The following is an 11,304-nucleotide window of genomic DNA, read 5'->3' on the forward strand; positions in this document are numbered from 1 at the left end:
GCTTAGTGTGGACTAGTTGGAGAGTTAAAAACGCATAGGGGACCAGGATTTTGTAGAGTTTACCTCTAGGAGCCCTAGCGTCTCAGGGTAAAGATCTGAAGATGGTACAAAAATGACTTCAAGCCTCAGGAAAGGAAAGGAGAAAAGTGATCGCTTGAAAATACGCCCAGAGGGTTCTGTCCTGGGAACGAAAGTCTGCCCCCAAGGAAAGCAATTTGACCACAGCCTTATCTGACCTCTGGCCTTCCTCTTTCAGGAAAGGAAGAATAAAAAGACTGCACAGCACTATTAAAGGACACAGCTCAAGAACTCAGGCCCATGAGAAATAGTGAAGTTTAATCATAGTATTATATGACACTTCTCCTGCCCCAAACACGTTGTGACTGGTAGAGCTGTAAAATATAGACTCTATTTAAGAAGGAGTTTTTAGGGAAACCTCAAAACAACAAACGAGGAACCTCAGCATCTGGCATCAGCAAACCTGAAACACAACCCAGCTCCTTGGCAGATTAACATGAAATCTCATTCCAAAAGCCTGGACCCTTATTGCCAGAGATAAAGAGAGAAAGCTCTTATTGCCAGAGATAGCACTTCCAGCTTTCAGCAAAACATTGCAAAGACATGCCAGGACACACGGAAAAGCACAGTAAGAAGAGAGGGAACAAGCACCAAGACCCAACTCAGAACTCACATATGGCGCAGAGGTTGGAATCATCAGGCGGTGAATTTTTTTTTTTTTTTTTTTTTTTTTTAGATAGAGTCTCACTCTGTCACCAGGCTAGAGCATAGCAGTGCAATCTCGACTCACTATAACCTCTGCCTCCTGGGTTCAAGCAATTCTCCTGCCTCAGTCTCCTGAGTAGCTGGGATTACAGGCACACGCCACCACGCCCAGCTAATTTTTGCGTTTTTAGTAAAGATGGGGTTTCACCATGTTGACCAGGATGGTCTCGATCTCTTGAACTCAGGATCCACCCACCTCAGCCTCCCAAAGTGCTGAAATTACAGGCGTGTGCCACCGTGCCTGGAAGAATTTAAAATAACTGTAGCTAAAATGTTATGGGTTCTAGTGGAGAGAGTATACAACACCCAAGAACAGGTAGGTGATGTAAGCAGAGATGAAAATTCTAAGAATCAAAAGGAAATGATAAAAATCAAAACACCTTAACAGAAATAAAAAAGCACCTTTGATGGGCTATTTAAGTAGACTAGACAGAGTCAAAGAAAGCATTCACAAGCTTGAATATGCGTCAATAAACACTTCACACACTGAAACACAAAGAGGAACATGTACAAAAATACAATAAATAGCACACAAGAACCATGTGACAATTACAAAAGGAGGTGTGGGTGTGTAATGGGGATAACTAAAAGATAAAAAAGAGAGAGAGGTGAGGGAATAAGAATAAGAAATATTTGAAACATTTCTGAGAATTTTCCAAAAGTAATAACAGATCCAGGGAGCTCAGAGAACTGTAAGCAGGATAAATACCAAAGACATACACCTGAGTGTATTAAATTCAAGCTGCAGAAAACCTAAGACCAAAAGAAAATCTTAAAATAAATTGGAGGGGATGCAAAACAAATGAACAAAAACCTTATCCAAGAATTATGACAGACTTCTCATCAGAAACAATGCAAGCAAGAAGAAATTTGAGTGAAATATTTAAAGTGTTGGACACAAAACCCACCACCTCAGATTTCTGTATTTAGCACAAGTATTCTTCAAAAGGGAAGGAGAAATATTTTTCCAGACAGACAAAAACTGAGTTAGTCACCAGTAGAAATGCCCTTCAATAAATGGTAAAAGACATTCTTCAAAGAGAAAGAAAATTATATAGGTCAGAAACACAGACTTACATTAAAAAACAAAGCACATCAGAGAAATAATGAAAGTAAAATAAAATATTCTATTTTCTTATTCTTAATTTGTTAAATAGACCACAGTTAAAACTGATAATAGCTACAATGTGCTGGGTGATCATAACGTACAGATAATTGAAATGAATGACAGAGGTATTACAAGGAGGGAGGGAAGAATTTGGAAACTTATGTTATGAAGAAACGATGCCTTCACTACCCATGACATGATGCAGCATTCTTTCAAAGTCAACTTAGATTAGTTGTAAATGTATATTTTTTTATGGATGCATAATTTGTAAAAAGGGAAATCACTAATTTTTTAAAAAGAAATATAATTGATATACTAATGCAAATCAGAAAATGAAATAAAAGAAGATGCTCAGTTAAAACTGGAAAAGGCAGAGAAAGAGGGTAATTAATAATAGAAGCAGATATGCTTGGTGGCTCTTGCCTGTAATCCCAGCACCTTGGGAAATGAAGGAAAGGGGACTGCCTGAGGCCAGGAGTTTAAGATAAGTCTACACAACACAGCAAGACCCCATCTCTACAAAAAAGTTTTTTTTTTTTAAATTTTAATGTTTATTTATTTATTTATTTTTAAATTCAGTCTCCATAGAGACTCTCAAAAACTGCCAATGCCAACTATAATGCAAGTTGTCATGGCAGGGTATTGGGAAAAGTTTTCAATTAGCAATAATTGTGCCTCAGAGAACACCTAATTGGCTATGATACTGACACTGCACAAAGCTGCAAAAAAGCTTTTGTATTAGTTGGGCGTGGTGGCCTTCACCTATAGTCCCAGCTACTCATGAGGCTGAGGTGGGAGGATTACTTGATCCCAGGAGTTGGTGGCTACAGTGAGCTATAATCATGCCAGTGCATTCCAGTCTGGGTGACAGAGAGAGACCTCCAGAAAAGAAGGAAGGAAGGGAGGGAGGAAGAGAAGAAGAATATATTTGCTTAAAATAAATAAATAAATAAGATACTATTGGAGCAGATTTTAAAAGCTTGAAAACCCAGCTATATATTAGCTGCAAGAAACGTATTTTAAATGTAAAGATATACATGTTACAAGTGAAAGGATGGAGAAAGATATGCCATGCTTCTAAAACTGATCAAAATACAGCTTCAGTAGCTATATTAATTTGGGGCGATGCAGACTTTAGTACAGGGAAAAAAATTATGGATAAAGACAGCCATTGCATAATGATAAAAGGGTTTGTCCTTCACAAATACATTAGAATCCTTGATGTGTATACACCTAACAACAGAGCATCCAAATACAAGAGGCAATACTCAAAGAACTGCAATGAGAAATAGACAAATCCACTATTAAAGTTGGAGACTTTAGCACACCTCTCTCAGTAATTGACAGATCCAGCAGACACAAAATCATAAGGACATAGTTGAGCTAAAGAGCACTATCAATCAACTGGATCTAATTGACATTTATAGAAGACTTCACACAACAACAGCTAAATACATGTTCTCAAGCACACGTGGGACATTAACCAAGCTAGACATTCGGGGCCATAAAACACACCTTAGCAAATTTGAAAGAATATAAATCACAGAAAGTATGCTTTCAGACCACCATGGAACTAAACTAGAAATCAATAACAAAAGCTGGATTTTGGAGATTAAATAACACACTGTTAAATGCCACATGGGTCAAAGAAATCTCAAGAGAAATTGTAAACTATTTTAAGGAAAATAAAAATATGACCTATCAAAGTCTGTGAGATGTAATGAAGGCAACACTTAGAGGGAAATTTATAGCCCTGAACGTATACATTATCAAAGATCACAAATCAATATTCTAAGTTTCCACATTAAGAAGCTCCAAAAAGAGGAGCAAATTAAGTTTAAACTAAGCAGAAGAAAAGACTAATACAAATTGGAGCAGAAATCAATGAAATCTAAAACTGAAAATCAAAAGAGAAAAATCAATGACATTAAAAGCTGGTTCTTTGACAAGATCAGTAAGAATGATAAACCACCAGCCTGGCTAACGAAGAAATAAAGAAAGGCAAATTACTTATCTCAGAGATGAAAGAAAGGGCATCACTACTAATTCCATGGACATTAAAAAGATAATAAAGAAATATTATGAACAACTTTGTGCCCACTACTAGTTGCCAACTCCAGTTCTTTACTACTGCTCTTCAATAGTGTAGTGGAAGTCTTAGTTAATGCAATAAGACAAGAAAAAATGAAAGGTGTACAGACTGGGAAAGAAGAAATAAAATGGTGCTTGCTTACATGTGTCAGGTTGCCTCTACAGAACATTCTAAATAAACACACAAACACACACACACACACACCACACACACCTCTCAGAACTCATGATCAGTAAAGCAAAGTTGCAAGGTACAAAGTCAATATACAAAAGGCAGTTGCTTTCCTATACATGCTGTCTATGAACAATGAACAACTGGAATTTGAAATTAAAAGCACATCATTTTCATTTGCACCCCTGAAAGTGAAATACTTAACTATAAATCTAACAAAATGTGTACAGGATTACGGTAGGAAAAGAAACTCTTATGAAATAAAACAAGAAGATCAAAAGAAATAGATGTTGCATTTTCATAGATCAAAGCCCCTCGTGTCGTTAATGACGTAGGAGGCAGGACTCAACTCCAGAGGCAGGGCTTGGACTCTGGACCAGATTGAAGACTGGCTGAAACAGGGCAGAGGTGAAAGCCCCTCTTCATGAGTCACGCCCACCAGCACCATGTCAGTTTACCGTCACCATGGCAACACCCAAACATACTGCCCCTTTTCTTGATAATGGCCTGACAACCTGGAAGTTACCCCCCTTTTTCTAGAAATTTCTGCATAGTCTACTTCTTAATTCTGCATCTAACTAAAATTGTATATAACTTTGCCTGTGGCACTGCCTCTGTATACTGCGCTGGGCACACTGTGTAAGGGGTAGCACTGCTCTGCAAGGAACGACATCTCTGCTGCTGCCATACACGGCTGCTGCGATAAAAGTTGCCGTTTAACACCACTGGCTTGCCATTGAATTCTTTCCTGGGCAAAGCCAAGAACCCTATCAGGCTAAGCTCCAGTTTTGGGGGCCCCCTGCCTTGCATCATTACGATGTTAATTTATCTCACATGGATATCCAGAGTCAAGGCAATCCCAATCAAAGTTCTAGTATGTTATTTTGTGGATATTGAGAAACGGATTCTGAATTTTATGTAGAAAGGTGAAGACCTAGAAGAGTCAACACATTACTGAAAAAATAACAACAAGGCCGGGAGACTGGTGCTATCCAACTTCAAGACAAGCTATAAAGAGTCAGTAAGCAAAAGAGCATGGTATTCGAGAAAGAACAGACCCATAGATCAGTGGAACAGAACAGAGTGCTCAGAAATAGACCCACGCAAATATGACTGACCTTTGGCAAAGAAGCAAAGGCAGTTCAGTAAGAATGGCTGCTCTTTGCAGTGAGTTGCTGGAGTAATTGGCCATCTACATGCAAAAAAAACAAAAATGAATTCAGACACAGACCTTGCATCATTCACAAATATTAACTCAACATGGATATTTGATCTATGTGGAAAACACAAAATGATAAAACTTCTAGAAGACATCGTAGGAGAAAATTCAGGGAGCCCTTGTTTTGGAGATGACTTTTAAGATATAACGCCAAAAGTGTGATTTAGGAAAGAAAAGTTGTTATGTTGGATTTCATTGAAATTTGAAACTTCGACTGGGAAAAGCACTCTGAAGAGAATGAAAAGGCATGCCACAGACTTGGAAACCATCGCTGCAAAACGTGTCAGATAAAGGACTTGTATTTAAAATATACAACGAAATTGTTTCACTCAATTTCCCAAAGTCCTTAAACTCAACAGTAAGCAGACAAACCCAATTTTAAAATGAGCAAAAGACTGAACAGACAGACATCTCACCGTAGGGGATACACAGCTGGCAATTAAGCATATAGGGAGAGGCTCACTAGCGTAGGTCATTAGAAAACTGCAAAATAGGCCGGGCGCGGTGGCTCAAGCCTGTAATCCCAGCACTTTGGGAGGCCGAGGCGGGTGGATCACGAGATCGAGAGATCGAGACCATCTGGTCAACATGGTGAAACCCCGTCTCTACTAAAAATACAAAAAATTAGCTGGGCATGGTGGCGCGTGCCTGTAATCCCAGCTACTCAGGAGGCTAAGGCAGGAGAATTGCCTGAGCCCAGGAGGCGGAGGTTGCGGTGAGCCGAGATCGTGCCATTGCACTCCAGCCTGGGTAACAAAAGCGAAACTCCGTCTCAAAAAAAAAAAAAAAAAAAGAAAAAAAGAAAACTGCAAAATAAAACAACAGTGAGACGCTACTACACACCTATTAGAATGGCTAAAACACTGACAATAGCAAATGCTGGTAAAGATGTGGAGTAAGAGGAACTTTCACTCTGCTTTGAAAAGTGATACAGCCGCTTTGAAAGACAGTTTAGCAGTTCCTCACAAAGGTAAATAGACTCCACTCGCACTCCTACTGAACACTATCGTCATTGTGTCTTCAGAAAAACAAAAGCTTCACATAACTATCTACGGCAGTTTTTTATTCATAATTGCCAAAACCTGGGAGCAGCTAAGATGTCCTTCAATAGATGAATGGATACAGCCTTACACTGGAATCTTAGTGAGTGATTAAAAACCAATGAGCTATCAAACCATGGAAGGACATGGCTAAATGTTAAATGCATACTGCTAAGTGCAGTAAGTCACTCTGAAAAGGCTGCACACTGCATGGTCTCGATTATATGGCATTCTGAGAAAGGAAAGCGATGGAGATAGTGAAAGTTCAGCGGTAGTCAGAAATCTGAGCCACAGCGAGGAGGGGTGAGTAGGTGGAGCACGGGGAATTTTTGGTGTGGTGAAATTGTTCTGAATCACAGCAATGCGGTAGCTGCCTTTATGCATTTGTTAAAGCCCGGAGAACTTCACCTACTCCATGGAGTAACCTGAAGGTAAACTATGGGCTTTAGTGAATTATAATGTATCAATACTGGTTCATTAATAGCAACAGATGTAGCGAACTAATTCAAGACTTTAATAATAAAGAAAAGTAAAGGCACATGTGGGAACCCTGTCCTTTCTGTTCGATATCTCTGTAAATCTGAAAAAGCTAAGTCTATTAACGAAAAACATATACCGAGAAACTGTGTCAGGTTTACAAAGATGAGGCAGTTAAACAGTCACAGCCACTACTTTTAAGGATTCACTGTCCGGCGTGAGAGTACATTATACGTCAGCCTTCATGGGCAAGTCAGGAAGGGCCTGAGATGGGCAGTGCCCAGGGTGAAACACTCAGCTCCCTGAGAGAGAGAGAGGGGCTAGGAAAGGTTTCTGTCAACTGTAAAATGTTGTGAAAATACAAGCCAGTTACTATAGTGGGGTTGCTGTGGCTCCTGCAGCATCTCACTTACCAGATTTCGATATTTACATGACTCAGCTCCGTAGCTTTATTTACCCTCCCTCCCAGAGCCCAGGAAGCTGGGGAACTGGGATTTTCTTCTAGGTGTTGTGGAAACCACTGTGTAATTGTCATCAGGGGAGTTTGAAATATTATTCTGGCTGCTATATGGCAAAGGGATTGAGGAGCAAGAGGGGAAGGAAACTTGAAGAGTAAGTCTGCAGCAAAGTAAGAATAATGGCCCAGGCATGGTGGCTCACGCCTGTGATTCCAGCACTTTGGGAGGCCAAGGTGGGTGGATCACCTGATGGTGGGAGTTTGAGACCAGCCTGACCAACATGGAGAAACCCCATCTCTTCTAAAAATACAAAATTAGCTGGGCGTGGTGGCGCATGCCTGTAATCCCAGCTACTCTGGAGGCTGAGGCAGGAGAATCACTTGAATCCGGGAGGCGGAGGTTGTGGTGAGATGAGATCACGCCATTGCACACCAGCCTGGGCAACAAGAGCAAAACTCTATCTCAAAAAAAAGAAAAAGAAAAAAAAGAATAATGGTGGCTGGGGCTAAAATGCCAGCAATGGAGACAGAGGGAGGAAAGCAGAGAGATTGAAGACGGATTCTGCAGGAAAAGTCAGCTTGCCAGGTCAAATGACTGCATAGGCCGTCTGAAGGACAGAGAATTCAGTGATCATGCCTAGATTTCTGGCTTGAACAGTTGCAAAATGATGAGGTTTATGAATCCAGGAAGACAAGCATTAAAAAAAATTAAAAGCATGGGTTAACAAAAATTGAATTTCTGTGTTGCCTGTGTGAAGCCTGACATGCACATTTTACATGTGCGTGGAGACATTCTGTCAGATGCTTGATGCAGAAGTATAGATGTTGACAAAGAACTCTGAGGCACTTCAACCTTTAAATATCACTTCAAAGAGGATCCAGCAAAGTGGGTGCAATGAACAGCTCAGAGAAGAGAAGATAAATCAGGAGAACACACTGATGGAAAATTCAAAAGGAAAATGGCTGCCGTGGGACCCTGAGTGATAAGATCAATGACTAATGGACTTGGTGAGAGAAATCGCCAGAGATTTTCTCAAGATCAATACTCTGAGGTGGAGGGGACAGATGGCCAGAGGGAGAGAAATGTGGACGGAGCCATGGGAGATGGATGGAGGCTGAGTGAAAGATGAACCAGGTAGAGATGGATCAATGTGGGGAGCGATGGATGATGGGATGGGGGAGTGAAGGGATACACAGATAAACTGAGGGAAGTGATTAATCAATTAACCAACTGATAAATTTATAACGGAGGAAATGCATTGATTGAAGATCGTGACAGATAAGGCATGATGAAGGAGAACTGAAGGAACCCGATGTTACGAGCTGGATATTATTAGGTCCAATGGAAAGGTGGCATTAGGAAAGCCATAAATGAGTGGCTTCTGAGGTGGGAGCAGACTTAGTTCAAAGGTGGGAAAGGAAGAGGGTTTTAGGACCACCGACATTCACATAGCATGATTTAAACATTTATGGATTCTTAAGGGCCGTTTCCATTAAAGCAACAGAAATGTAACTCAGACTCAATTAGCAAAACAGGGAATGTATTGTTTTGAATAACTGGGGCGTCTTGAGGTCAGACTGATCTTCTGGCACCACTAGATCCAGACTTCCAGGCGTCCTTGGGGGCTCCTGCTCTGCCTTCCTGAAAACTGACTTTATTTACAGAAAAAAAACTCTAACAGGGACGACTTTTCCCACAATGGGGCCAAATTGGCTCTTATGGGCAAAACTCTTAGCTGTTATAATGGTTTTGGGACCCCACAAGGGGCCCCAGTAGATTAAAATATAGATAATTATATATGTGCTATTAAAACCTCATGCGGTAGGAAGGAGTGACTACAGTAAAATGGTCTAAAATCACTTCATGTGTCAATCATTAAGAAAAGGTTGAGACACATCAATATATGGACAGGCTTTCCCACGGGTGACAACAAGATTCCATCCTTCTAGGGAATCAAGTTCAGACAGAAGGCAACACCCCTTCCAACTGGTCCAGCCAAAAGTCTTTGGGCTGCCTCTCAGCCCGCAGATGTGATCTGGGTCTGGCACTGTGGCTCTGAGTAGCCAGGACTCAGGCATGTGACCACACTGGGGCTTTGCGGAAGGCGTCAACCTCACCTAAACAAACAGAGGGAGCATATCTCCCCCAAAAAAGCTGATGAAGGTGGGAAGGGGAAAATGATTCGGAGTGGGTAAAGACCAACAGGTGTGTGTCCCAGAACAGTCACATGGCAATTAGGGAGGGTGGAGCCTGTGATGTGGGGAAGGCTGTCTGCAAATTAATGCTGCTTCCCAACCTGTGGCCAGTGAAATGTGTGCAGAATTGATGTGTATCAGCTCTGGACAAGACTTTTCAGGACCTTCTTGCTCTGTCTCCTGTGGCACTGCTGTTGAAAGCACAGGGGGAGATGGCTCTTCGGTGAACCTGAGTCTCTCAGTCTCATAGCCCCTGACTGTGTGCTCAGTGAGAAGCAAGCTGGGTTCAGCCACCGGCGCGTGGGTACTTTTGTTATCACAGCATAACCAGGTCTGTACTGACAGTTACACTTGGCAACAAGTTTAAGGTACTATAGACTCAGAACTTTGCTTTATGGTACATGATCTAATTAAGACAGCAAACACAAGGAGTATAGAAAAATGGAGCAATAATGGTTACGTAGAAGTCTGCCTCTAGCACACGGGCATTCACTTTGTATTTTCATGTCAAGCCATCATTCATGGCTGAATTCTTTTTGATTACCTTACTTAGTAAACGTCCCTGAGCATTGCTCAAGTGAGAACCATGTGCTGTAGATGCCGTGGTTTCATTCCTAGTGTCTGTTCTGAGCACCCTCTGGGTGTCAGATTCTGGGGAAGGTACATAGTCCACAGATCTTTATCAAGATGTATTATGGGTCGGGTAATGAGCTAGACTCTAAGAACAAAGTGTGAAACAAAGACTTACTGAATAAGCAAAGAGCCGTATAAGCCTGATGACGTGCCTTTTGGTGTAAAACAGCAAGCTTTTTCTGCAGAGTTCATGCATTCCTGATTTCCAGATTAACTGAGATGAGTATAACTGATGAATTAGTGACTTGTGACAACTTTGGGCAGTGGTTCTCCAGGAATGCAGATTCCTAGGCCCCCACCCAAACATCTCCTGAATCAGAATCTGGATGTTGAGCCTAGAAATCTGGATCTTTGATCACGTATTCTTGGCGACTCTGATACATTCCAAAATTTGACAACCTTTGCTCCAAGTTGTAACTAGTCATTAAAACATGAGTGAGAATGGGTGCCAGACCCTCGGTAAGCCAAGTACTGAGAATGGTACCGAGGAAGCATGCTTCCCTCAAAACCTCTCATGAGCATGCTCTTGCTAACCGATTCAAGATTTTGCAAGGAAAATAATAAAAAGCATTGCTTTAAAAGTCCTAGTGTCTGCGGAGACACTTGGTGTGCCTTATGATGCACCAGCTGCTCGGCTATGTCCACGTGGAGCAGCCTGCCTTCATCTAAGCGTTGGCACCGGCCTCTCTCGCAAAGCTGCAAGTGAGCACCTCTGGAACGAGAGAGAGACAAGGGACAGAAGATATTTCTGACTACAGCATTTATGCCTAGTTTCCACGTTTTTCATTTTTCTCTGTCATTCTTTCAGTAGCCTTATATTTTAGGTGTGTCTCTTGTTAATAACTTGCAATTATTATTAGTTTCTCTTGAAGTAATTTTCACAGTCTTGTTCTTTCAGCTGGAGCATTTAGTTCATTCACACTGATGTGAACTGATCCATTTAGGGTTAGGTTTACCATGTGTTTTCTGCTTTCTCTCTGGCCCTCCATTTCTAAGTTTTCTTTTCTATCATTCCTGCCACTCTTTTTCCACTTAGTGACTATGCTAGAAGTTATACAGTGACTAATCAATGTCATTATAGAAAATACAAAAAATTTAGTACCTTTAACTCTTAATTTCTCCCTTTTG

At 41.1% G+C, this 11,304-nt stretch overlaps 1 non-coding gene across 1 annotated transcript; it reads right to left on the reverse strand.

Annotated features, from left to right (window-relative positions):
* Window positions 1-2,470: 2,470 nt before the first annotated feature.
* On the reverse strand, window positions 2,471-2,612 carry LOC120361505 (U4 spliceosomal RNA). Its single transcript, XR_005577691.1, has one exon. It is a non-coding gene; the product is annotated as a U4 spliceosomal RNA (small nuclear RNA).
* Between the last annotated feature and the right edge of the window lie 8,692 nt (window positions 2,613-11,304).

Source organism: Saimiri boliviensis, chromosome 21, assembly GCF_048565385.1.
Source record: "Saimiri boliviensis isolate mSaiBol1 chromosome 21, mSaiBol1.pri, whole genome shotgun sequence".
Taxonomy (NCBI): Eukaryota; Metazoa; Chordata; class Mammalia; order Primates; family Cebidae; genus Saimiri; species Saimiri boliviensis.